Here is a 25,040-nt window from a genome sequence, read left to right as displayed (position 1 = left end):
TTACATTTTGTTTTAAGGCTTAAATTAGGGGAGAATCTATTAAACCTTAACCTCTTTATTAAAAACATGGCAGCCATTTTCCACCAGTTTTGCGCTGTCAGTGGAAAAGTAACACGTCACACCTGTTAGTGCCTTAGTAAGCTTTTGTCACCTTCCGTACCTTTCCCTCTGCACAAGGGACCCCGCAGCCTTTCAGGGGTGTCACACTTTTCCAACAGCCTGTAATTGAAGGCAGATCCAGAGGGGTCCTCAGGTCCTCTGCAGTGGAGCGTGTCACTCAGTTCATGCTGCCGAGCCGGGGGGGAAATCCCATAAAGAAGCCCTTAATAAAAGGCGGATCAGCTCTTAATAAGACTTGGACGGCTACTGTCTCCCTCCATCACATCTGATCTGGAGGGACTCGGGATTATTAGGGGATGATGCAAGCTCTCCTGAAAACACAGTTTGTGATCTTTTTGCTTCTACAACTCCCTCGAGGTTGCACAGTTCACAGTCAAGAAGGGACTTTTTGAAAAACTCCTCTAGATTACGAGAAAGGTGTTCAGCTTCAAAGAAACCGATCTAGTTATTTTCTGATGAAATCTGTCCAAAAACACTCCCAATTTTTGAGTCTCTTTGAGCCAGAAGTATGAAGCATCTTTTTTAGTCACAGCAGCTGTGCAAGTCAGCACTCAGTTGAACAAGAGCACAAAATGTTCTTTTACTGTGAAGTTTAAATGATTTATAAGTATGTTCTCTGAAAGTCAGGTATCTCTTCGGATAATGAGGTGAAAAAATATGGAAAAAAAATATGACATGATTTAGACCAAGCTGTTAGCAAGTTAAAAAGAACAGAGGCAAAATGGGTGTGAAGTCATACTGAATAACTTAACATATTAAGCTTATGAGGCTGAGGAGTCACACAGAGGGGAAAATTGATGTTAGGCACACATTTTACACCTTAAGCAGTGCAAGATGTGCAAATAACATGGACCTCATAGCTTTATTTTCTTTTTTTAATAAGATTTCACTTGAAATAAAACATAGTTTGCCTTATATTTACTCAACAACTATTTTATCATTAATAATTTGACATCCTTTTACCATTTAAATATGTCATGCTTGAATTAAATGCAAAGCACCTAAAATTCTCAATAGACATATTGACTTTCCCTACTGCTGTTTTTGTCTGGTCTGATGTGTGGTGGGAAATGACTTTTCAAGTATTAATAATGCAAATATTACAATTGGGCTTGTAAAGAGAAAAGGGGTAATAAGCAGAATATTTAAGCAAAAATTCAAGCAATCACAAAAAGATAAAGATTGTGGTTCAATATACATAAAGTGAAACTAAAATTGTTCATGGAGTGCTCTTTAATCGATTAATATGTGAGATATAATGAAGACCTTTGATAATAATAATTAAATAACTCTTTCTAATAAATACAAAAAAAATATATACTCTCTGACTTGTCTAGAGGTTTAAAAATACTCTTGGCTAAAGTTGTCCGAGCTAGCACCACCAGCTTTTATTACAGGCTAACTTCTACATCCTAGTGCTGGTTGCACATTGATCTGTCCCAGTGGTTATGTGTTAGTTTAACCAGACACAGCAAACATAAAGTTAGTCTTCATTTTCTCTGCCCTTATTCTGAATAACTATAGTGTTGTCTAAAGAAGATTCATTTGGTCTGACACCTTTTTTTATTGTAAGAGAGTTCTTGTCACCAGACCACTCAGATTTTTATTTTACCCTGACATGACTCGACTACAAACTTTCTCTTCCTCAGAAGAGGCAGGTAATGTTGTGACTTGTCTATCAGCTGATTAAAAGAGGTGTGATCATCCTGGCTGTAACTGGCCATGCCTCTGTTGTCTGACAGTCTTCAGGCAGCATCCCAGGTGTGTGACATCATGTGGGCCCCCTTGTATGTTGCTCTCTAAGTAAATGGCTTCTGTCTTTTCCCAGACCATTATGGGTTTTTCTGTCTCGCAGCAGTCTTAGATGGCTGATTTCAAGTTTTCTTGGTCTGCTTTTGGCTTTTGCTTGTCTCAAGTGTGCGTACCATGAGCATTTCTTTGTTACATTCTTTTCTGTGTTTGCGTTTTCCCTGTACCAAACATTCTGCCTGTTTCACCAAACTGCAGTCTGGTACGAGGTGCCATCTGTCATCTGTGTTTGTTTACATACGGGTAGTTGAGCATTATGGGAGCAGCCGTGAACTTGGGCTACAGTTCCAGCTTGTTGTTGATGGCTGCACCACAGCTCAGGCACATCATTTGCCAGGCACTTTGACATAGTTTACTTGTTTAGAACAGCACCCCTAGACCCAGCGTGTTTCATAGATTAATCTGAACTTGCATATGGGTAAATGCCTAAAACAAAACTTTTACCTGGCCTGTTCATGCATGTACTGGAGAAAAGACGCAATTAACAACTTTATCAAAAATAGTGCTCCAAAAAGTCACCTGGTCAATTGAACTGGACCCTAAGCAGCTCTGAATAAAGGGGGTCAGCATGCTCTTAAAGCTAGGTGCTTCCTTTTCTGACTGGTTGATCACATAGTTCCTCATCACAATCTTCTTTTATCAACTAGCCTGTATGATGCAGTAAAGAGCTTCAACACTTGACTGCTGGAGGACACCAGGTTCTCTGAACAGACTGACAGCAATGAGCCTTGATATCAGCTTATTAAATTGTTATGGCCAGCACATTAACAATCACTTTATATTGCTTACAGATATCCAGTACAAGCAGAGCAATATCTAGTGTGAGCTCCTCCTTACGTGACATCCAGCCCCTGCTAAAGGTGGGTGTACACCTGCTGTAGGTCGTGATTTATAGCCTCGTGTCTGATTTTATTAAATGATATTGTCACTGCAACACTTTGAGGCTTCATCCCAGGATATATTGTCAAGCTGCATGGTGCTTTAATTATGCGCCCCCCAGTAATCGTGTTTACTCTGTGATGTATAGTGATGATAGGAAGGATTGGCTTGATGTACGTTACTGAGAAAAAAAAAAGATAACAAAGCCTTTTCCCAGATTGCTTTGTGTTTTCATCTGTATCAACATTATCTCCATAGGCAGCAGCAGAGAGATAAGACAGGACACAAACAGCCTGAACAGAGGAATAAATGATACCATACAGAGAGGTTTCCCCAAGTGCTGATTACTTTACATTAATCGACTCTCAAATATACAGAAGCTTCCTGCTGAAACACATTAAATATCTTCAGATGGACTACAGATGAAGGAAAAGAGTACTTTTAATGTAGTGACTCAACTTTGTTTGGGATATAAATCAAATTTAATCCAAGAAACTGCTAATATTGAGCTTTTAATCATGATAACTTTCAAACCTTCATCTGCAGACTCTTTTTTTTTTTCATTTTCTTTCATAATTGATTTTATCAACTCACTATATTTGAGGTCATTTCAGTTGAAACTGGATGTAGTTGGACCCTATGTTTGTTAATCATAAAAACTACAAAAGGAACATTTCACTAAAATATTGAGTTTTTTTTAACTTGCCTTTGTTTGACATTTCCTTACCTGTGTTGTGGACCACTATAAAATTGTTTCTTTGAGCATATAGAGCTGCCAGCTGATGTTTGCACACTCTAATGAATCTGTGATGTTTAGCTTGGTTGGCATTGGTTTTGCTCACTAATGCAGAAATTGTCTGTGTTCATACATGCTTTAAATTCAAAGTTTCAGCATCATCTACATGTGGGAAGACAAGGAGCCAAATAAATAAGCAGCATTCCTGCTTGCCCTCTTGTAAAATTTTAAGAAAAATGTCAGAATTCTGTGTAAATGCAGCAGGTGGTGTCAGGAACATTTACCACAAGCCAAAAAGTGAGAAGAACTTTACATTTATACCATTCAACTATTGCGCCACTGAAGTAATCATTTCGTACTAAGTGGACCTGCCTCATGTTATTTTTAATTTATTCACTGATACAAATGATAAATCCAGTGTAGAGATAGACTGATATGGACTTTGCGGGCTGGTACTGATTATTAGTAGTAAAGGAGGGCAATAGCCGATATTTGAAGCTGATATTAATTTGCAGTCAAAGTGGTGGTGTCAAAATTTTGAACAATACAAACTCCAACACTTAACTTCATTCAAATGCCTTCAAGCATATGTTTATTAAACAGCTCCCAGGCCTAGCAGCATGTTTTATAAAGTTAGATTGAAACTTAAAAAACAAATAGCTAAAGTTTTCCAAAATTTCAATGTAACTGCAATAACTGTTATAACTGCACTGCTGATTGGCTGGTTCCCAAGCTATGGCCCTGCTTTCAACCAATCAGATGGTACTGTGGGTGGGACAGTGCTGGGGACTGAGTAGTGACTGCAGACAGCGGAGCAGCTGCATCAGAGCCGCAAAAACGCAGTTTTAAATTTGTTTCATATAGGCTGTAGGATTACAAAAAAGGTTGTTGCCGATATGCCCCAAAATGCCAAATATCGCCCCCGACAGTCAGCCTTGCCAATAATCAGTCCATCCAGTGACACACATGCAAAGGGTGATCATAGCTTCAGACTTTCTTCACCCACTGTCTTTTGTATTTTGGAACCAATATGCAGCAAATGTTGTGTTCTTTTTACATCATGTCCTACACTCTGAGACTGCCCTCCACGTCTGCCTTACAGGGCAAACTTCACAAAATCTGTCTTTAAAAACTCCGAAATTTTTGGTTGGCTGACCTGCAATATTCAATTTTTTCCACTACTCAAATAAAAAATGTATATTTATTTAAGTTTTCTCAACCTAAAAATTCAGCACCACCTTTACATGCATGTTGCATGAACAGGTGTCTTTTATATATATCTTGGTGTTTTTTTCTGGAACATCCACCAACTTGCATGAGCTCTCTCCTACTTTGGGCTCTGTAGGTGTTTTACAGTTAGCTTGTGCAATGATTAAGAAGCACCCATGTGCACCATGTTATTTGGATCAGTGTGACAAAGTAAAAGGTCAGTCATCTATAAATGTTAATTACCATTTAATTTGCTGTGTTAGTGACCTTTCATTGTACAAGATATTAGTCAACTAAATATAGATGTTTGCATTCCAAATTGGCATAAATGTTAAAAATGAAGTTTGCCGGAGCACTAATGCTGTCTTTCATAGTTTCTTAGAAGTTGTTCTTGTGTTTCCAAGATGTTGCCCCAAAGTGAGATTGTGGAGTTGTTTTTAACTTATCAGAAAAAGAAAGTTTGATTCTCTTCAATGCATTTTCAATAAGTGTTGGGAACAAAGGGTTCAAACATAATACACTGCCTGGCCAAAAAGAACCACCAAAGAAAAAGGTCACACACGCTGATATTTGGTGGGACCTCCTTAGATTTGATAACGGCATGCATTCGCTGTTTCATTGTTTCGATAAGCTTCTGCAATGTCCCAAGATTTATGTCCATCCAGTGTTGCATTAATTTTTCACCAAAATCTAGCATTGATGATGGTCTGACCACTGAGTCTGACCGCTGCACAAAGCCTTCTCCACCAAGGATTCTCAATGGGGTTAAGGTCTGGACTCTGTGGTGGCCAATCCATGTGTGAAAATGAAGTCTCATGCTCCCTGAACCGCTCTTTCACAATTTGAGCCTGATGAATCCTGGTGTTATCATCCATGTAGTATGCTCGTGCCATCAGGGAAGAAAAACTCCATTGATGGAATAACCTGGTCATTCAGTTTATTCAGGTAGTCAGCTGACCTCATTCTTTGAGCACAGACTGTTGCTGAACCTAGATCTGACCAACTGAAGCAATCCCAGATCATAGCACTGCCCCCGCAGGCTTGGACAGTAGACACTAGGCATGATGGGTGATCACTTCATCTGCCTCTCTTCTTACCCTGATGGCCCATCACTCTGGAACAGGGTCTATCTGGAGTCATCAGATCACATGACCTTCGTCCATTGCTCCAGAGTCCAATCTTTATGTACCCCAGGAAACTGAAGCCTTTTTTTCTGGTTAGCCACACTGATTGCTGACTGATTGCTGACTGACAGTGGCCAGACTCTACCATCATCAGTACAAGATCTTGGTGAAAAATTAATGCAACACTTGATGGAAATAAATCTTGTGACATTGCGAAACAATGCCACAGCAAATGTGTGCTATAATCAAAGCTAAAGGTGGTCCAACAAAATATGAGTGTGTGACCTTTTTCTTTGGTGGTGACATTTATTTTTTGGCCAGGCAGTGTAGATTGTGCAGTCCTGAAATGCTGGCAGGTAATTGCTATCTTTGTTTTCTGCAAAGCAGCACTTTGCCTCAAAGTGGACGTCTGATTATTCAAACAACAAGCAGTGGGAAACAGAGTGCTGTTTCTCTTTAGCAGGAGATAAATAGTTCGATCTCCCCATGTGGGGGGAGGGGAGCCACTTCCTAGTTAATCCTATCAGCAAATATTCATTCTGTGTAAAGCTGGCATCATTTTCTGCTCTCAACAGTCCGTATTGGCTCTGCGCCGTTATCTACTAGTAACGAGAGAGAAGGGGGAGTCAAAGTGAGAGGCGGAGAGAAAGGGCATCATGCTAGCGAGTAAATGTCACATTGTGAGTGGTGGTGCGGGAAGCCAGGTATGAAATTGGATGCTGTGTTCTTTAATTTAATCCCTGGAGTAAACAGAAATGCGGTGAGATTGGATCTACTGTTAGCGTCCGCATCTGAGGCTTGTCAATAAGCCGAGATTCACCAGAACATCCTCTCCGCTGTACGCTCAAAGACGCACAACACAAGCCACAGAGAGGCGGAGAGAGACATCCCTCCTCTTCTGCTGTACCTCACTCTGCTGCTTTCACTCTACTCTAATCTTCCTCTGAGTCCTCCTCTTAAACCCCCATTCCTTTCTATTTTTACAGTAATCCCACTCTTCTTTCCTTTGTCATGACCCTCAAGGCTGAAAGCAGCTCCCTTTATTCTTTTTCCTCTCAACCAAAGTTAGGTCTGATAGACTCTTTCTCCCATTTCCCCTTTGTCATTTAAAATACAGTATGTCTCATAAAGCTTATTAAAAGTTTCTTCAGCTCAGGGCAATTAGAAAGAGAAAACGGGGTTATTTACAGTTACTTTCAGCAATTCTTTCTTTAAAGGCTGTGTGGGAGCTTTCAAGTTCCTTTATCCCTGAAGACAAATGTTCTTTTTTTGTCTGCTAAGCACTACGTTGGAGCATTTCATAGATTTGTGGTAAAATCTTGCTCTAGAGAGCAAGATAAATGATTGCAGTGCTATTGGTTGAATATAAACCATTATCTCTGAGATTTGCTCTTTTTGCATTAATCGGGCAGGATTTGCAAGGGTTGCATGCTGTTTTTTTGTCAGTCACTCTTGAAGCTATTGAGGCATAACATTATTTACCGATGTCACACTGACCTCCATGTCAGAAGGAAAATGTCTTTTCCTATGAATTCACTCAGTTTTTTGTTTACTGGGTTCATATGAGGTTAAGTCGGCTATCATATCCAGTAAAATTAGAGTCAGTTTGAAATATATACTCAGAGATATTTATAAATTGTGTATTAAAATCCCTCACTGAGTGTCAAAGAGTCATATTTAAGCTTGAGGGATAATCATGCGAAAACAGACGCAGCAGTGCTCTGTGTGTCTCAGTGAGAGCTGGATTTGACCGAGAAATGACCCCAGGAGCAGGTGCACAGACTTGGGAGGGGCTGAGTAGTAAGAACTTGATAAGGCAGTACCTGCTTTGCCGACTCAGCATTTTTAGTCTCAATCCCCACACAAATTCAGGGCATCCAGAGGGTGTGGCATTGTTTCACAGACAAACTGGTCAGAGGACTATGATTGGTTTTTAATGCTGTGATGCTGATGTGGTACTGCCACCAAATGGAAACCGTTCTCTGTTCTCTGTCCTCGCTCTGTCTTTTGACAGCAAAATTCAGTGCCAGGATCATATTTTCCAGTCTGGTTCACTTGTGGTTTATTCTGATTTTACATCAGTTTTTTCCAGAGACTCTTTTAATAACTTGTCTTATTCCAAAAGTTTTTTTTCTGGAAGTAGTTTGAATTAGCTTGATGACAGAATCAAATATGTTACTTTTTAGTGGTCAAATCAGCTCTGAAGTTTACTGTGGGGTGTAAGTGACTCAAAAATTATGCTTTAATACTTGAAGTAATTGTCATAATAGATCTACTATAGCCTCTGAAGGTGGTTAGTAAGATAAATTATTAATAGGATGGTAGTAGACCACTACCTGAGTGAAAGCTAAACTTGTAAGGCTATATGATCATTTGACATTTGACCCTTTTAACTCTTTAAACCAAAAGGTCCCCCAGTGGGCAAACTTTGAGGTTGCTGTGAAAAGAGTTGAAATACTTTTGAAATAGTTAACTTATTCCTGCGAACCAATGACAATAATACTAGAAGTGTTCCCAACAAGTGTTCCCTTCATTATGTCACCAAAATGACTCAGACAGACCTTGTAGACACAGAGAAACACTCTTTTCAATTTAGTATAACATTTTTTTAGCAGGGATCCTAAAAAGAAGCCAGGGCTCAAAGGGTTAACGGTGCTTTCTGCAGGAAAGCTCGTTAAAGAATGAACTGAAAGGTAGTTTTTTTTATTCAGTCTGTTCTTACATTTTATTGTATTTGTTTTTAAGGATCTCTTAGAAATAGAAATATGCGCCACATATGGCACGCACTTCTTTTAATGATCGGAGCGAGCTCAGCCAGTCTTAGCAGATCTAAACCAGCTGCTTTTGAAATGGTCATGTTGCTTTTCTCTGGATGCAGTTACATCCTCTCTGCATGTGGGACGAACAAACTAAAAAACTCTTTGGCTTCCCTGCCATCAGTCATATTTAACTGTCTTTAAAAACCTCAGTATGGTTTTGATTTGTGTAGTGATAATATTGTACCATTGGCTCTTTAATTAGTTTACTGTAGTGTTATTCTTAGAAACTTGTTGTAACCGTCACACATTGTTAGGCAAGTAACACACTTGTACCCATGTTGATTTTTTCTAGTTATGTCATTACTAGATGTGCTGTAGTATTTATTATATATACAAGTTACATTTTCTTATGGGTTTTCCCTTTTTGATTCCTGCAAAAGTCCTTGTATAGAACAATGCTGCAATCTAGTACTATAAACTTCATGATTCTGGCATTGGGGGCCTGTCTGTTGGATCTGTCTCATACAGATAACCTATACGTGGTAAGTAAGTGCTGCCACTCCATGGGTTTTTAAGGGTTTGAAGAATTCACAATAAATACAACACTTACTAGATTTTTAATTGCATCCCCTTAAATTTATAATGACTTAACCATGTTTTTTGGCACTTTACTTGGGCTGAATTACGTTATAAAATGATAATTAATGAGGCATTTTACATTATTATTCATCTGAAGAGGTGATTTAAACCACTGGTGAATGGAAGTCTAATTTGGGTCTTGATTTGGATCTCTACCAAATTCCAGAGAAAAAATTAAGCTGCCAAACTCTCCACTATGTTCAGCAGCTATTTTCTACCTGGGCCCATCTGCTGCTTGTTGCTGACTTTGTATTTTACTGTGAGTTATTCTGAGTTCATCACTGAAAACAAGTACCCTACAGCAGGTGAAAATGATGCAATGGGAACCTTGAGAGTGAGCCAAAACTACACATATATACACAATGGTGTAAAGATGAGCTGTAACTCACTACTGTGCACTTTAAAGCCAAGTTAAAGTTAAGATTCAGTCCGTAATTCTCTACTGACTCATTGCCTATGCTACAGTTTAAGAACTTTAAATTAATGCAGCTTTTTTTTAATAAGAGCTGATCGATGTAAATGTGTCACTACATATGCAAGCTTACCTTTTCTTTGCTACTTTTGCTTCAACCTTTCGTATCTCTGCTCTGTTTGATTAATTCTGCCTCTTTTATTGTTCAGCACCTGAAAAGTTGAAGAAACAGAGAGGTGCGCTTTCGCAGTTGTGCATCATTTCATGGTGGAAAGGTAAAACAGAGAAGGAACTGTGACTCCTTTGAGAAAAAGCCTGATAGCTCGAGCAAAGGGAGCGCTGAAGATATTAGAAGCTTTTTAGGGGAAGACTCTGCTCCCACATGGAGATATGATCAGATTAAAAAAGAGTGTGGGAAAGTAATGCAAAGTCATTTTGGGACAGTTGTTAACTGTGCACGACTTGGAAGCCAAAGCCCTCAGTGCAGTGAATTATTTTCAATGTTTGGCTCCCAGAGCTCTCTTGCCCTACTTTAACGGAGGAGAGCTTTAGTGAAAAGTATCAGTGGTGATAGTTCTGTTATTTTCAGATAATTCTGCGAACTGAACAGAGTTTAGAATTCAAATGATGATGTCTAACACAAACCTGGCACTGACCTTCAGAGTTAACTTCTAAGGACATAGAAAAACTGCTAAGACACTGATCCAGATCCCTAAAAAACACCACATATAGATAAGCAGAGCCAGTGAAATTCCTTCATTTGGGCAGTTTTGATGTCTTTGTTCCAAATCATTATCACTCTGGTGAGATACTCTCATGTCTGGATGAGTAATCTTTCTAATAATGTACTGAGTTCGTGACTTCTCTCCATTTAAACAAGGTAGTTGTCTTATGCCTTCAAATGTTAGGGGACTTTTCTGGTGGTAACTGCAACCTTTTGTGCACTTTTATATCTCACCATTCTCTCACCAGTACATCAGTTCAGACAGATCATTATTTTTTTTTTATCTTTATAGCCAGAGCTCCTGAAAGGGAAGGTGATTTGGGAGGACTCTTTTCTAAAAGATAGGGTTCTGTGTCTCTTGGACAGTCTCCTGGATGCATCATTCTTCTTTCTCTTTTGTTTGCAGTCTGGGAAAAAGCTCTAATGGGTCCCCAGATCAACTCTGTCCTCCTGTGAAGTGTCCTTGAAACTGTAGACTGAGTTTTTTCCTCCCTTTTAGCGACATAAAAGATGTGAAGCAGTTAGGCTTTCAGAGAGAGTTGCTCCAAAAAAACAACATAACTCCTCACAAACAGTCAGAGGTACAAAGTTTAGATCTGTTCTTTGGGTTATGGTGCACTTGGGAAAAATGAGGGGAAATTTTCCCCATGTGATAGAAATCCCTGTTTTGTAAAATGTTGCCCTTTTTCCTTTTTGCTCATGAAAATGTAACCTTGTTTTCAGAATAAATTCCATTTGGAAATTTGTGTTTGCTCAAAACGTTAACTGTTAAATTTTAATCACTTTTATGTTTGAAAGGATGTAGCTGGAAAAGATTTTTATTCTTAATTCTGAGAAGTTTGTATTCCAGGTGGCTTTCATAAAACTACATAGCACACAGACCTGGACCAAGGTCAACAAAATCCAAAAACTAGCACCTCAAAAACTCATCTGGATTTTATTTTTAAATCCAACAAATACCAGCCATTTACTGCTTGTTTGTTTACCTTATTTACAACTAAATGAGTTACATTTTCTTGCTACATCAAGCCACATTTCAAGCTTGAAAAACACATTACCTCCAGTATGACAATGACAAGCTAGCATTCTGCAATGCAACAGCTAATATAGCAGTATGCTAGGAAGTGGTCATACTAAAATAAGTGTTTCATAGTGCTATAACAAACAATATGAAAGAAAGGAAACCTTATCTATGAAGTATTGAACCATAAGTTAATTTAAATGGGTTGAATGCTAAAACATTAGCTTCTTTGTTAAGTTAGCTAGCTGCTGAACTGATAAGTTGTTTGACTGAGAAATATGGACAAAGCTGCCCCTTTTTTTCTCAATGTAATTTTATATAATACTGCCTTTTTTAATTTGCTCATTTATCTGAAAATGGTAATGATTGTTAGATACAGTTTATTTTTCTTTCTCTTGATAGCATACCTAGCAACATAAACCAAAAAAGCGAACCTCTTTAAAAGACAGAGTGCATAAGCTAGTGCCACAGATTATAATGCTTTGAAACCTTTTTTTTTAATTTTATTTTATTTTTTTTTTTTTTAATTTCTGGAAGTGGAAATACATATTTATTACCCACCCTTAATATTTACTCACAAAGCCTTTAAATTCCTGGTCATTGTAAGACTTTTTTTTTTTCTTTTTGCTTTAAGACTGTCTGATATAACTTGGTGACATCTCCTCTGTCAGGTTTTGGGTTCAGGCTTTCACATATTTCACACTCGACATCACATTCCCAGATTTTCTTCCCCTCCTCTTAGTCATGACCATCTCACTTACCGTACTCATTAGAGTACTCACACACTGTATCACTTTCGCTTCCGGCCATGAAGTAAGACGCCGTCCAGTCTCAGGGCCTAAGTGGAGGATTAAAGAGATGTTTCGTGCCTCTGTGAACAGCGTCATTACCCCCGTGCCTGCGTATGTGGGTCACTAACTGTAGCACACGGCACATTAAACGCCAAGCCAACAGTCCAACAGATGCTGAGACAAGGTTTGTGATTGCACTGACAAAGAGTGAGAGCATTACATGTCACAGCTGCCCCTCCCTCACGCCAGAGATGCTTTATCTACAATAGATGTCCTGCCGCTACTGACAGGATTGGCCGCATGCTGTTGTACACAATTGCTCTCCAGCTCGCTGCCCATTTACAACAAATGGAAGAGTAAAGACTCGCTTTTTTTACACATGGAGGAAATGGTTTTGTGCTTTTCCCATCTTTATCTAAGGATTACACAAAACGTTATTTTTCATTTGGTTGCATCCACTGCTTCACCCTCAATTTTTCTTCTACCCTCATCATCCCAAGAGGAGCAATTAAAGAGCACAAGGTCACCAGTTTTGTGACCAGACAGCTTTCTCTGTAATGCAAAATGAGCTTCTTCTAGTGACACAGGCTGAACTCTTCAACTATAACCCGCCTGGGGACCATTTAAAACCAGAAGCATCTATTAGAAAATCTCAGGGGCCCTTAAAATGATATAAAGTGCTGCCAGGTGCTCCCATATGATGAAGAACAGAGGAGGGAGGTGATAGTCTGAGATCTTGATATAGCTCGGATCGATGGCCCAAATGATAAAGCCTCTGGTATTTATTATTTAGTCCTCTCTGGCTTCCTGGCTGGAGGTGCAACTGAAAGGCAAAATAAATGTTTTATGGAGCAATTAGGGGTCCGCAGGGTGCTCAGAGCCCCTTCAAAGTGATGAGGGATTTTCACCAATTTTCACTGTCATACTTCATTATTATATAAATCTTGTAGAGCAAAACAAAGCAGTGACAGTGGAGCTTTTGAAGATTTCTGCTGAGACAGCACTTTTGAAGATTGCACTGCTTAGGCAGGACTCATAAGATACTCAGACACACACACATGCATACAAGCACATACTGGCTTTTCTTTTCTGTTACTGAAGAGAAAGTGTTGTTAAACTTGCAAGCTCTCCTCCTCAGATATGCCGGCCCTTATCTCTACCCACATTTTTGGCAGAAAAGATAGCTTTTTTCCTCTTTCGCAATTACGTTCAAGCAGATTTTGTGTGCCGGGTCTGGAATGGGGTACTGTGAAGGTGAGAACAGGGAAAGGAAACAACGAAACCTTCCTAGTCATTCGGGTTAAACCGAGGGCTACGCAAATGGTGCCTATCAGAGCCTGTCACATTAGAGTCACACACAGAATGAAGGGTTGTCACCATCCACCCACTTCCCATTTCTACCTCCATCCATCTCTGCATCCCATGGGCTCTCTCATGGTGCAGGAGGAATTATCCATCTCCATAGCAACCTGCAGCGGGTGACACATCGGGACCTGTCCCCCCAACCCCCTTCTTTAGAGATCACATCCTAAGCCATCGTTTAGTATTTGTTCAGGAGCCAATAATAGCTCTGAGGTATTCATCAGTATTATACGACCTTACACATTTTATCACCATGGTAATATATTGCAGTTGTGCCAGAGAATGAGGCATGATTAATATACCATAATGTCATGAAGATATGTGGGAATGTGCACAGGGAGCTTGACGTATATATGACAGTGACAGATACCAATATCATCTTTCACCAGTAACCAAATCCAGTAACAGAAGTTCTGATTTAATATTTCTGAGTTAAATGGATAATGGATTCGAACTTAAGTAGTGCTTTTTTAGTCTTTTTGGACAGTTAAAGCGCTCTAACACTGCTCATATACTATTTCAAACCACATTCAAGCACTGACATTAGAAGCCCAGTCATACTTATTCACACACTGTTAATTGTGTCACCAGGAGTAATTTTAGGCTCAGTATCTTACCCAAGGACACTGAGAGCCAAGACCAAACCCTAACCTCAATATAAGTACCAGCATGATGTCTTTCCCTCCTTCTTCTCAGCTCACAGGGAAGCTTAGCACCAGTTAGCCTTGACATGCTACATACTGCTAACAGACAATTTCATTTATGAACAATGTGAAAATGTTTAGATGTAAGACCTCGGGCCACACACCTTGAACAAAAAAAGTAAAAATCCAATGGCAAACATGACCAGTTTGGTGTCAGTCGCCAACATATGAACCATAAAAAAATGCCAATTTGAAAATATGGAGTTGACTAAAAATAAAAAAGAAACAAAGAGAGAACTGCTGCAGCTCATAATATCAAGGAATAAAGTCAAGACTGCAGTGCAAAAAACTGCAGTTCTTTAAGTGACCACTTGTGGCTGGCTTGTAAAACCTAGGAGAGCCTATTTTTTTAATTTTCCATATTAACAGCCGAATTAAAAGCTCCTGTGAATAGTTTTTAGTTATTTACATGACGGACTGAAATCGAATTTAATTCTTATTTGTGACCTACAGAAAAAAGACCATAAATGAAAGATTTAGAATCTCTTTAAAGTTATCTTTCATTTTTGAAAAAGCTGGCATGGGGTCCGTGTATTTACCACACATTTGAGTACTGAAAATAAAGCAGGATGAAAAACCATCTTTAATATGTACTGGACAAATGATAAAAAAAAAGATATATTAGAAGAGATACCGCTTGGTCTGTAGGGGTGCCAGATCAACACAAACTGAAGTACATAACAGTAGCTTTCTTTTTTTCTTCTTCATCTTTTTTTTTTTTTTTTTTTTTTGAAGCTTGGATTCAAACAGTTCCATTCCCCAGGCTGAATTTCTTTATTTCTGATAATCAACTGAAGTGCCAAAGGACATTTTAACTCCACCTTTTAGCTTTTTTCTCTTTGTTGAATTAAGCATTTTGTTTTTATTGTTAATTAATGGCCCTCTTAAGGGTACATAACCTTTCTTTTGTAGACAATGTGTCCTGGCCATGTTTGGTACAGTTTGTGTTTTTTTTGTTTTTTATTGAAAGATTCAAGCAGTGATGTTACTCCCTTGATAGTTCCCTGATTTTTGGAAGGAAAAATACTGTAATTTATTTTCCACCAGGAAAGTGGAAGTTAATAAGTCTGCATTACAGACATGAGCACTTGAATTCACCTGTTGAATACACCCGAGTCATTAGCCAGCACACTCAGGTATTTCACCTCAATTGTAGAAAAGAACAGGTTACTGATTGTTGTGATGTCAATCAAGCAGCGTATATCCACAGTGACTAACTAAGACGTTATAAAGAATTTGGCATGAGATAAAAATGCCACCAGACCTATATAGTGAAGCACAACTGAACTTTATGAATAATCATTTGGAGTTATCAGTGCCAGGATGCACTATATATGGATTGACAGCAGGAACAAGAAACTGAGAACTCAAAGTACTTTTCTCGGTGAGCTTGGTGAAACTTATAAGGGACGAAACATTTTCACCTTAACTGTGGGTGAATACTGGAGCATTTAAGGTGCAGGCAGATGAGGAAGTTGACAGCGAGGCTTTGATAATGCACTCAGGGGGCGAGCCGGCTGTCGGAGCAGGTTTTCATCCCCATGCATTTGATGGCAGACGTGCATCTGCCTGGCACTGCAGCACCGTAGAGGACTGGAGATCGCAGCAGAGCCAAAGTGGGCTCAGCCCTTTTGTTTCTAGGATGAATCAAGTTGAGCTGGAGACAAGGTTGTAAAAACATGGTTATATTTGGATCATCAGGGGTTTCTTTAGTTTAAAGAATGCAAAGACTTGTGAAGTGTAAGGCTCAGACTTTATGTAATATATCAAAGGATTGAATTTTCATCTGATCCTTGTGACAAAGATCTGCTGTGGAATCTTTACACAATTTGATACAAAGCATTGTCTTGATTTGTTTCTTCGTCACGCAACTCAAACAGAGCCTTTTTCCAGAGAAACAGAGGATGACGGAACATGAAAGCCAAAGCCATCTCTTGTTATCATCACATTGTTTCTTTCCTCCTTGGATTAGAAAATATCTCTGATTGGACTTGAATGCATCATCAAGCTTCTGCAGCAGGATTATAGCCAAGATGATGAAAAACTGGATGCAAAATGTTCGATGAAGCCATCGGATTATAAGGGATTGTACTCCATTCCACTGTAAAGATTCAATCGCTGGATGATGGACATAGAGGTCGAAGGTCAAATTTGCCACATCTGGATAAAGACCTTAACCCTTTCATGTTGTTTCTTCTTGGCATTTGGAGCCACAGGAATCCTTAATCTGTGTTTGTGTAATCTGTGATCACTGATCAGACTGCAATGACGTATCGCTTCAGTCACTCTGCCGATGACGTCTCTGAAACCTGAGACATGCTGTTTGCTGTGTAGTAATCAGTGTTTGGCAGTTTTAATCACAAGCGCTTCCTGCCAAGCTCTTAAGCTTGTGGCAGATTCTCATTCACTTATTTTCAGGAGTATTAATAAACCAGGCTTTTTTTAGCTTTGCCTCATGCCAGTCTCTACTCCCCTGCCTGAATATTTTACCACTTGGCCAGCCCCAGCTGAGGTGATGCACGGTGAATCCAGCTCGTGCTAACAGATGCAGCCATGTTTTATCCATCATCTTTGAAACTGCCCTGCATGACTCATCAGGTTTTTCACTTCTCAATGACAGAGATGTTCTGATACCCTTTTTCATCATCTGATAACTGAGCCTGTGCACGCTCTGATACTGAGCAGTAACCCAATACCAGCGCAGAATACTCTTAACTGTTTCCTGCCTTTTGGAGCTGATGTGACCCCTGGAGAAATTCTCATCTTAACATGGGGCTGCTTATCGAAGGAAAGCTCCAACTGACATTACAATAGTTGCTTTCAACCCTTTCCATAAGACTAATTACTAGAACGTGGGCGTCCAAACTTTTCTTGAAGGGGGCCACATTTGATTTTAGAAAAATGACCAAGAGCCAGGGTCTCTTACTGTCATCTATCAACCATGAAAGAAACAGATGGATGCTCCGTTGGTGAACTATTTTTTTTAAATTTCCCAACGAAATCAGTCACTTTATGGGTTCAATTACACTTGTGCCAACATTACAGAGTTGAGAAATCCAACCTCAGCTGTCCCTAAATTGTCTGATAATATCAGATGATAAGTGGTCTGTTTTCTGCTGTGTTGTGTGCTGCATAAACATCAGCAAACTCTGCTTCTTCTTGAAAAGAAAAAGACAAAAGGAAAAAGTTCTCCATTAGGGGGCGATGTGAGGAAAATATGTAAGGATTTTTTTTATGTCAGAATAAGGATCTGGATTTTATCAGGTTGATTCTTTTCATGTTTTCAGACTATTTTGACCTGCAAAAAAGATTTTTAACCTAAAAAATACTTCACCCTGAACAATTTTTATGCTCAAACTTTTGCTTTATCTGCTCCGTTTTGTAACTTTAATCTAGTCTGGTGTCCTCTAATGTGTTTTTTGAGCTCTTACATTTCACATCATGATAAATGCAATCATTTAAACACAGTTGAGTTGTTGAGTTTCTGTAGAATGTACAGAGCTTTAGCTTTATACAAGTAGCCTATGCAAGTCCAAATGTAGCTTAGTGAGACGTTACTAGATATGCTGTAGGTTTTTTTTGTCCACTTGACACAAATTGGGCACACAGAGTGACCAGGTGTCCCACCTTGTGGGGGACTGCACAGTATTTTAATAACTTTTCCCACGTCCCGCAAATTGAAACGATGTCCCGCATTTGATCGGCTCTTGCTCTCCATAGTGCAGCAGTCTTCTTTCTGAAAGCATGATCTTCATCTAATAGCTGAAAGAGGGATATCACTATTATATGCATCCGCTGTCAATCAATATAAACCCCTAGAGTTTATCAGCCTGTCACCTGTGTCCTCCTTACCTCCGCCCACTGACATGAAAAAAACAAAGGTAAAAAAGCCTTTGGCACCAAAAAGCAGATTTTGGAGGAGAAACAGAAGTTCCTCAGAGAAAAAGGAGCTGGGAACATGTTTGTTCAAGGTCGTAACCAGTGCATAGCGATTCCCAGTGGGTGTTTTGGGAACTTGATCCAGCATTCTTCCACTGCACATGGAAGTGAATATGATGGGAAGCGACACACGTCATGATGTAAAACCTACAAGAAATGGCCTGCACAGAAAGTTAAAATGATGTCACTTATGTCCTTTATTGCGCACAGATTAGTTGACCTGTAAGAGCTGAGAACATACACTGAACATAATAGATGTATAAAATCACAATTTCACAATCTCTGAGAAACTTGTGGTTTATTTTTTGAACTTTCACAAGTAGATTTTTTAATAGTTTTATGAGTATTATTTTCCAGTGACAGATGCATTGCCTTGTTTTTTGAATTGGAAAAAAAAAATTGGGAGAAAAACAAGACGCAAATGTGCATGCTGTGTGCAACCAAATCAAATTGTTGTTTTTTACTTAATTATAAGCTTGATCTAAACATATATATTAGTGTTTCATGGTTAGATGGACATTATTTTAAAATTTTGCCTATATTTTAGCCTTGTGGTAACATGTCCCACATTGTCCCACATTGTCCCACACAAACACATTTCTTGTCCCACAAAAGGCTTGTAAGCACCTGGTCACCCTATTACATAGGGTGACCAGGTAATTTAGAACATGATTCACTTCAGTGCCATAGTTAATACATTGTAAGGTAAAAGCTAAGGTAATATGAAAATGAAGCTATAACACCTAGCTTGATGGCAGCTGGCTACAGCTACTGTTTGTAGCTGTTTGGCGTTGAAATACATATACGATAAATCATGCACTCACCAATGCTTGTCCTGAATCCTTGTCGATGTCGAAGGTATTTTCAGATACTGTTGCACTTTACTTAGTTACATTCAACCTCCTCTTAGACCTTTGTCCACCAGGTGTAAAGAACCATTTGGCTTCTGTCTCCATGCTCTGTTTTCATTTGCCAGCAGCTCTTCTGATGCTTCATAAAAAACACTTTCGTCTGTATCTCTCAGTCGCTGTTTTCTGGCTTCTTCAACCCACAGATCAGAAATCTTTTTGTTCCCACCCTGAGCATCGTACCTTGAAGTGTTACAACTGGCTCTCTGTGAAGTCTGCTGTAGCACAGGTTGACCCCTGCAGCCTGTAGTGTCTCTCTAGCTCAAGTACACCAACCTACACCATTCCTATCCATCTGTATCATCCTGCACACAGCCTGTTTCTGCAGGAAATACTTTTCCCTGTCTTATGGTGAGGTATCCATTGCAAATCTCTGCCAGGTGTGGCTCAGGGTCTTTGTGCTGACTCCCGACTCAAAAGAAGAGTGTAGGAAAGAATGAATAAGTAAAGTCGCATGAAAATGGATTCCTTCTGTTGCTGTTTCCTGCCGTGAGGGTTTAAAGTTATTTCACTCTGAGCTCCACAGTCTTGGCCACACTTCAGAGGTGGTGGTGGCAGTGGTGTTGGTGGTGGGAGTTGAGTGTGGTGTCTTCAGCCTCTGGCACCCCGGAGACAGAAAAGGGTGGTGGTGAAATAAACAGAGGAGCAGGTGAAGTAGTGCAGTGGGGATTGATTTTGAGTAATGTGGACAGGTGCTCCATGTTTTCTCACTCATATTCCTCAAGGAGAAATTGTTAGAAAGTTTGCATTCCTGTTTAATTGAGTGTGAAATTGCAGGTGAGCAGGCAGCAGCTTTAATGTGCAAAGAGGTGGTCTCCAGCTTTGGTGAATGTTGTACCTCATTTAAAAATCAAAACGCACAAAATCTGCCATTTTAATGTCTTGTGAGAAGCCTGCTAAGATGTCAAAAACCATGAACAACATGTACAAATGCACATACATTCTTGTCAAAATTACCCGTGACTAAGGGTGGGCAATTAGGGCAAATAAATATATCTCTATTATTTTTTCAAAACTACATGCCGACCAAGAGGACAACTATGGATGGACACAGCATTTCAGAACAACAGTTCTTGTTTATTTTTAAAGTGCTTCATACACATAGACTGAATATAGAGTGGACAGTGTGGCTCCGCTATTAGCCATTGTAGGCTTTTGAAGCCAAAATACCCCCCTCACAGGAGCAGCATTGAAGCAGTTGTGCAGCCAGAGTCTGCACAGTAGAGACTGTGAGGTTTTTGGGGAATGGAGCCAGGTGACAATTTTTTTTTTTTGTTCTTTCAAGAGTCTTATCACATCTTGACTCTACCTCCCGACATATTTTACAATTCCCGAAACAAATACATGAGAACGGCAGTTGTCAAACACAGTTAAACGTGACATAAAGCCTTGTTTTTAACCTCGTATAACTAATGAAATGAAACTTTTCAGAAAAAAAGAGGACCTGAATACAAGGCAGCCAAATGATAGCTTCAAATAACCAGTGGGATGTGAGAAACATTTGTACGAGGTGTATTGATTTTTTAAAGTTTGACCACAGCCCATCTGGAATGGCCGGGGAGCCAGATTTTTTTACCTATATTGCAGCCAGCCACCAGGGGGAGCAGTTTTTGTGGCGACCTCACTTAGAGCCAAGTAAGATGACATCCATTTTTATACAGCCTATGGTTATACATTTCTGTAAAACATTGCCCAGCAAAATTTTATGGCAACTTAACAATGACAGTGTGTCCCTGGGGGCGGCCCGCCCCTCTGGCACTGGATCAAAGCAAAAGCCATTAAAAGTCACCTCTCATAAATCAGGTCTATACCTTCTTTTTTATTTAACAGACTAAATAGCCTTATGTCATTTATCTAATTTACATGATGCAATGTTGTTTGTACATTGGCACGTTGACATTACTCCTCGCACTGTTTCGCGCACGGTGAAGCACATTCCATATAGTGGACAGAGAGCTGGAAATGCAAACCATTTCCAGGTGAGGGACATAGACCCATGTCTCACTATTAAACCATCCGCCAAAATGGAGACTCTTGCATGATTCCTTCATGTGCCACTACGTAGTGTTTTGGTTTCCACTAAGTCACGTGACTGAACCCTGTCAGCTGATTGGCTTCTGTGGCAGGCATTCAGCGAAAAAGGACTTTCAAGCACCTCTTCTTTGCCATCTTTGCACCATCTGTTTGTTTGTTTTTTTCTTTGGAAACGGTAATACTCAATGATGTAAAATTGCACATCATTAAAGCAACATTTTGGATAATATCAAATGCAGTATATATCGCCCACCCCTACCTGTGATTGCACTCACTTCCATATTTTGCGTTCAAAGCACCCTAACTCCTGCTTCTGCCTCTGAAAGCCTAACCGGCTGCAGAAATGATGCAGAGCAGCTGCTCTTTTTCAGATGGGTCCTTTAATTTCTCCAGCTGACGGGAGCTCTTTGTCAACAGGTTATTATACCTCTCCTAAATTGGCTGGGCTGCACATTTTTCTAGGCCTAACTAGCCAGCTAGAAAGCCCCATTCAGGTGAGATAAAGTCTGGCGGATGGCATTGGAGGCCGCGCCTCATTTTATCTCCAGACAAAATCAGCTTGCAAAGTGGATTTCTATCAAGGTTACAATGGAATGCATTCTTGGCCTTGCAGACCCTTCCAGCAAAAGAGGGTTTTATTTACCACAGGTGATATTTTAAACCTTTTTGTCTCTGGATTGAAGTCGGATGACCTTACAATAGGGTGAACTGGAGCTGCAGCGCCTTCGCTGAGTGTCTACATCAACAACTAATCAGAGCCTCTAGCTTTAGCTGTCATCACCAATCAGGGTTTAGTGGTTTGACGGGGCATCAGATGTATGATCCCCCCCCTCTCCGGCTGAGCTGTGCGCCTGTTGATCAATGAAGAGAGGCTTTTGGAAGAGGGAGGAAGCGAGGGTTCGATAACACTGTGTGCGGTGTGTAATCTCATCTGAGAGGCTGTCATATCAGACAGGGCTGCTGCACCGACACGCCACGCTCTCCCAGAGTGGCAAATTAGATTGCTGCAATTAGATGGACGTGTGTCCCTTTCAAAGTCTGGAGCCTCACTAATCATGTCTGGATGGTGTGCATTCTGGATGTGTTTGAGATTAGATTAATACGTGAGAAGGTGTGTTGATTGGCTCCTTAGTCACTGTGATTCCTTTTTTTTGGGTGAATCTCCCCAAAAAAGCCCACTTTATTGCGTATTCAGTAGGGCTGGGATGATATGCTATTCTTGTGATTCAATTCTGTTACGTGCTGATTGCGATTCTTAGATATTTACGATGTTTGTGATTTTTAGTTGGATTTTTCAACACCAGACCATGTGAAAAAGTTAAATGGTGATGAAAATGTCTACAGACCATATCAGGAGCCATATTTTCCCATAAAATGCACATCACATGAGTCAGAGCGAAACATTTCACCCTCTGCTGGAGAAAAGTGGTAACTGTTTTCCAACCCAGTTTATAAATAAAGACTGAAATAAGGAATTTGAATTAAAAAATGACTTTTTGACAAAGAATCACAACTTTGATTTGACAGGTACGACCTCTTTTTCTGCATCTGATTTCTAAAAATTCCTTTTTTAGATTTAACAAGGTGCTGTAAACTTTGCTGAGACTTACTGATCTGTATTCAGGAGAGGACACTAATACCATGCAGCCCATTTTTCTCTGTCCTGATCCTCAGTTTGAGCTCTCTTTTAAAGTAAAGATAAAGGATGGATGAATGGATGGTCAGCCTTAATCTACCTGAGTTTGAACATATCTCTTTGACTATCAAATACCCATCCTCTATTATTAATAACCAGTAGTGATACCGTGTCTCTCTGGCCAGTATCCATGAGCTGCTGGGAGCAACATGCAGACACCAAGCACTGAATGTTCTGAAATAAAGAACTTTTCCTTGTTCTCTGTGCTTCTGTCTGCAGCCTCTGGCTCAGCTGCCTCCTCTTCTGCCGGCCTCATAATGAAACAAATTTATTTTGTCTCTGCCTCTAATGTGCCTTGATCTATCAATCCTGTGTCCCTTCTTTTGTCCTGCCAAGCTGGTGTGCTCACACTGGAAGGCACAAAGCTCCATTGGCTCCTGTCATTTTGCAGGGCAGTTTGTCTGACTGGGTGATTACCATAATGGTGAAAATGGAGAGTTGGAGGTGGGGGATGGAGTGAAACCAGGACTGGTTTCCTCTTTTTTTTTTGTCCATGTGGTCATTAACTAAGAGGGGGGTAAGTGCTGTAGATGTATGGTTTTAATGCTTGGTTTTGGTAGCCATGGCAGCAAGGTGGTCAGATGAATGCATTCATAGGAAGAGGGAGGTGTACATGCTTATTTTGCAGAAACACAGAGCGGATGTTTTGGACAAGATGTTCTTTTTTAAAATAAAAGTCAGCAGTAAAATGGCTGATAGTGAATGCATGTCTTGGCTGGGACTTCAGGGGCTTTGGGAAAATAGATTGAAAAACAAAATAAAAATGAGGTATTCACTTATACGATCATATCAGATGATTGAAAACTGCAGGAAAGGGTGTTGAGGTCAGACTGTTTTGCTGCTTTTGTTTCCAAGGCCTAAAGTGGACCTGAGGTGTGGGTGAATGCAGAAGCAAACTTAAAATGTGAGAAAAATCGTGAAAATTAGGGATGTCTCGATACAGATCTCTTGACTTCCAATCTATTCCGATTTTTACTCATGATATGTTTAGCCAAACCGATACCTTTATCTGATAAATCCCAAACTCTGGGTGGTTCTGTTGTAAATGAAGAATCATATTTGTTGTATCAAAGTGAGGCCTTTTGGTACCTCCTTGAAGAACACTCTCTTTACAGATGTTGCAAGACACTGTTTTACTATCATTGAGTTCCAAAGAGAAGTATTCCCACACAGCAGACATGTTTGCAATGTGGTTTGATTTACAGCAGCCATAAAGCGTGACGGTACCAATCACGTAATAAAATCCGATGCTCTCCGATCCTCCAAAAATAGCCATATCAGCTGCCGATACTGATCAGTTTATCGGGTTGGGACATCTCTAATGAAAATTGAACATCAAGAGCTCAGTTCATCGTGAGTTGAGGAATAGTAATGTCTTTTTTTTGCACACATATATTACCCTCACTGATACATCTGCTCTGAGTTCTGAGCAGGTTGCTTTCTTCTCTTTACCCAGAGCAACACTGTTTCCTCAGCCCACCCCCCCTTCTTAATCTTCCACTGCTCTTGCTTGGACAGCGGTGCTACATCAATCTGTCACACACGGCGCAGCTATGCATATTCCTTGAAGCAGGGTCAGCTTTCTTTACCCTTATGATTTAAACAGCGTGTCTCGGTAAACACTCTTCTCCAAACAGCTCTGTCTCTGGCTGTCATCTGCGTATCCAGGCTTTATTTCTCCATGCCTGCAATATCACCTCATCTCAGACCAGATCTCCTTTAAGGTCGATTGGAGAGCGTGAATCAATTTGTCCCATGTAAAGAGAACAAATCGTGCTGTCTTGAGAGAAAGCGAGGTTTCAGTTGAACGTGTTTAATGAGGCCCATGTATGCAGCCTTGTTCTGTGAACTAACTGGTTGAACGGTCTTTACGTTGATAATCAGTAGGATTAGTTCCCCCCACTCACATCTTGTAGCGAGGATAGGATGGGATCTGGAGGTAAGGATCTTATATTTGCAGCTGCAGGAGAGGGTCTTAGTGCAAGTCCCCACACAGACAGTGGCACTGTGGGTTTCTGCTGGCTTATCTTTGGACCGTTTCCAAGCTGTTTGAGCCCTGCAGTTTGAAATACTCATGGCTTTGTAAGGATGCCTACTAACACAAGCAGCTACGACTGTGTTTCAACCAGTCTGTGTCAAATCCAAAACAAACAAAGCTGCTGTTACTAAGATGG

At 40.0% G+C, this 25,040-nt stretch overlaps 1 protein-coding gene across 2 annotated transcripts in view; it reads left to right on the top strand.

The window, feature by feature from the left end:
• LOC141800895 (mannosyl-oligosaccharide 1,2-alpha-mannosidase IA) overlaps window positions 1-25,040 on the top strand; it is a 264,860-nt gene that overhangs the window by 115,048 nt on the left and 124,772 nt on the right. The gene's annotated exons all lie outside the window — the stretch shown is intronic.

Source organism: Halichoeres trimaculatus, unplaced genomic scaffold (genome assembly GCF_033239565.1).
Source record: "Halichoeres trimaculatus isolate MK-OKI-2021-1 unplaced genomic scaffold, fHalTri1.1 fHalTri1_scaffold_12, whole genome shotgun sequence".
Taxonomy (NCBI): domain Eukaryota; kingdom Metazoa; phylum Chordata; class Actinopteri; order Labriformes; family Labridae; genus Halichoeres; species Halichoeres trimaculatus.
Note: the sequence above shows the minus strand (reverse complement) of the source record. Positions and strands in the feature narration are given on the sequence as shown.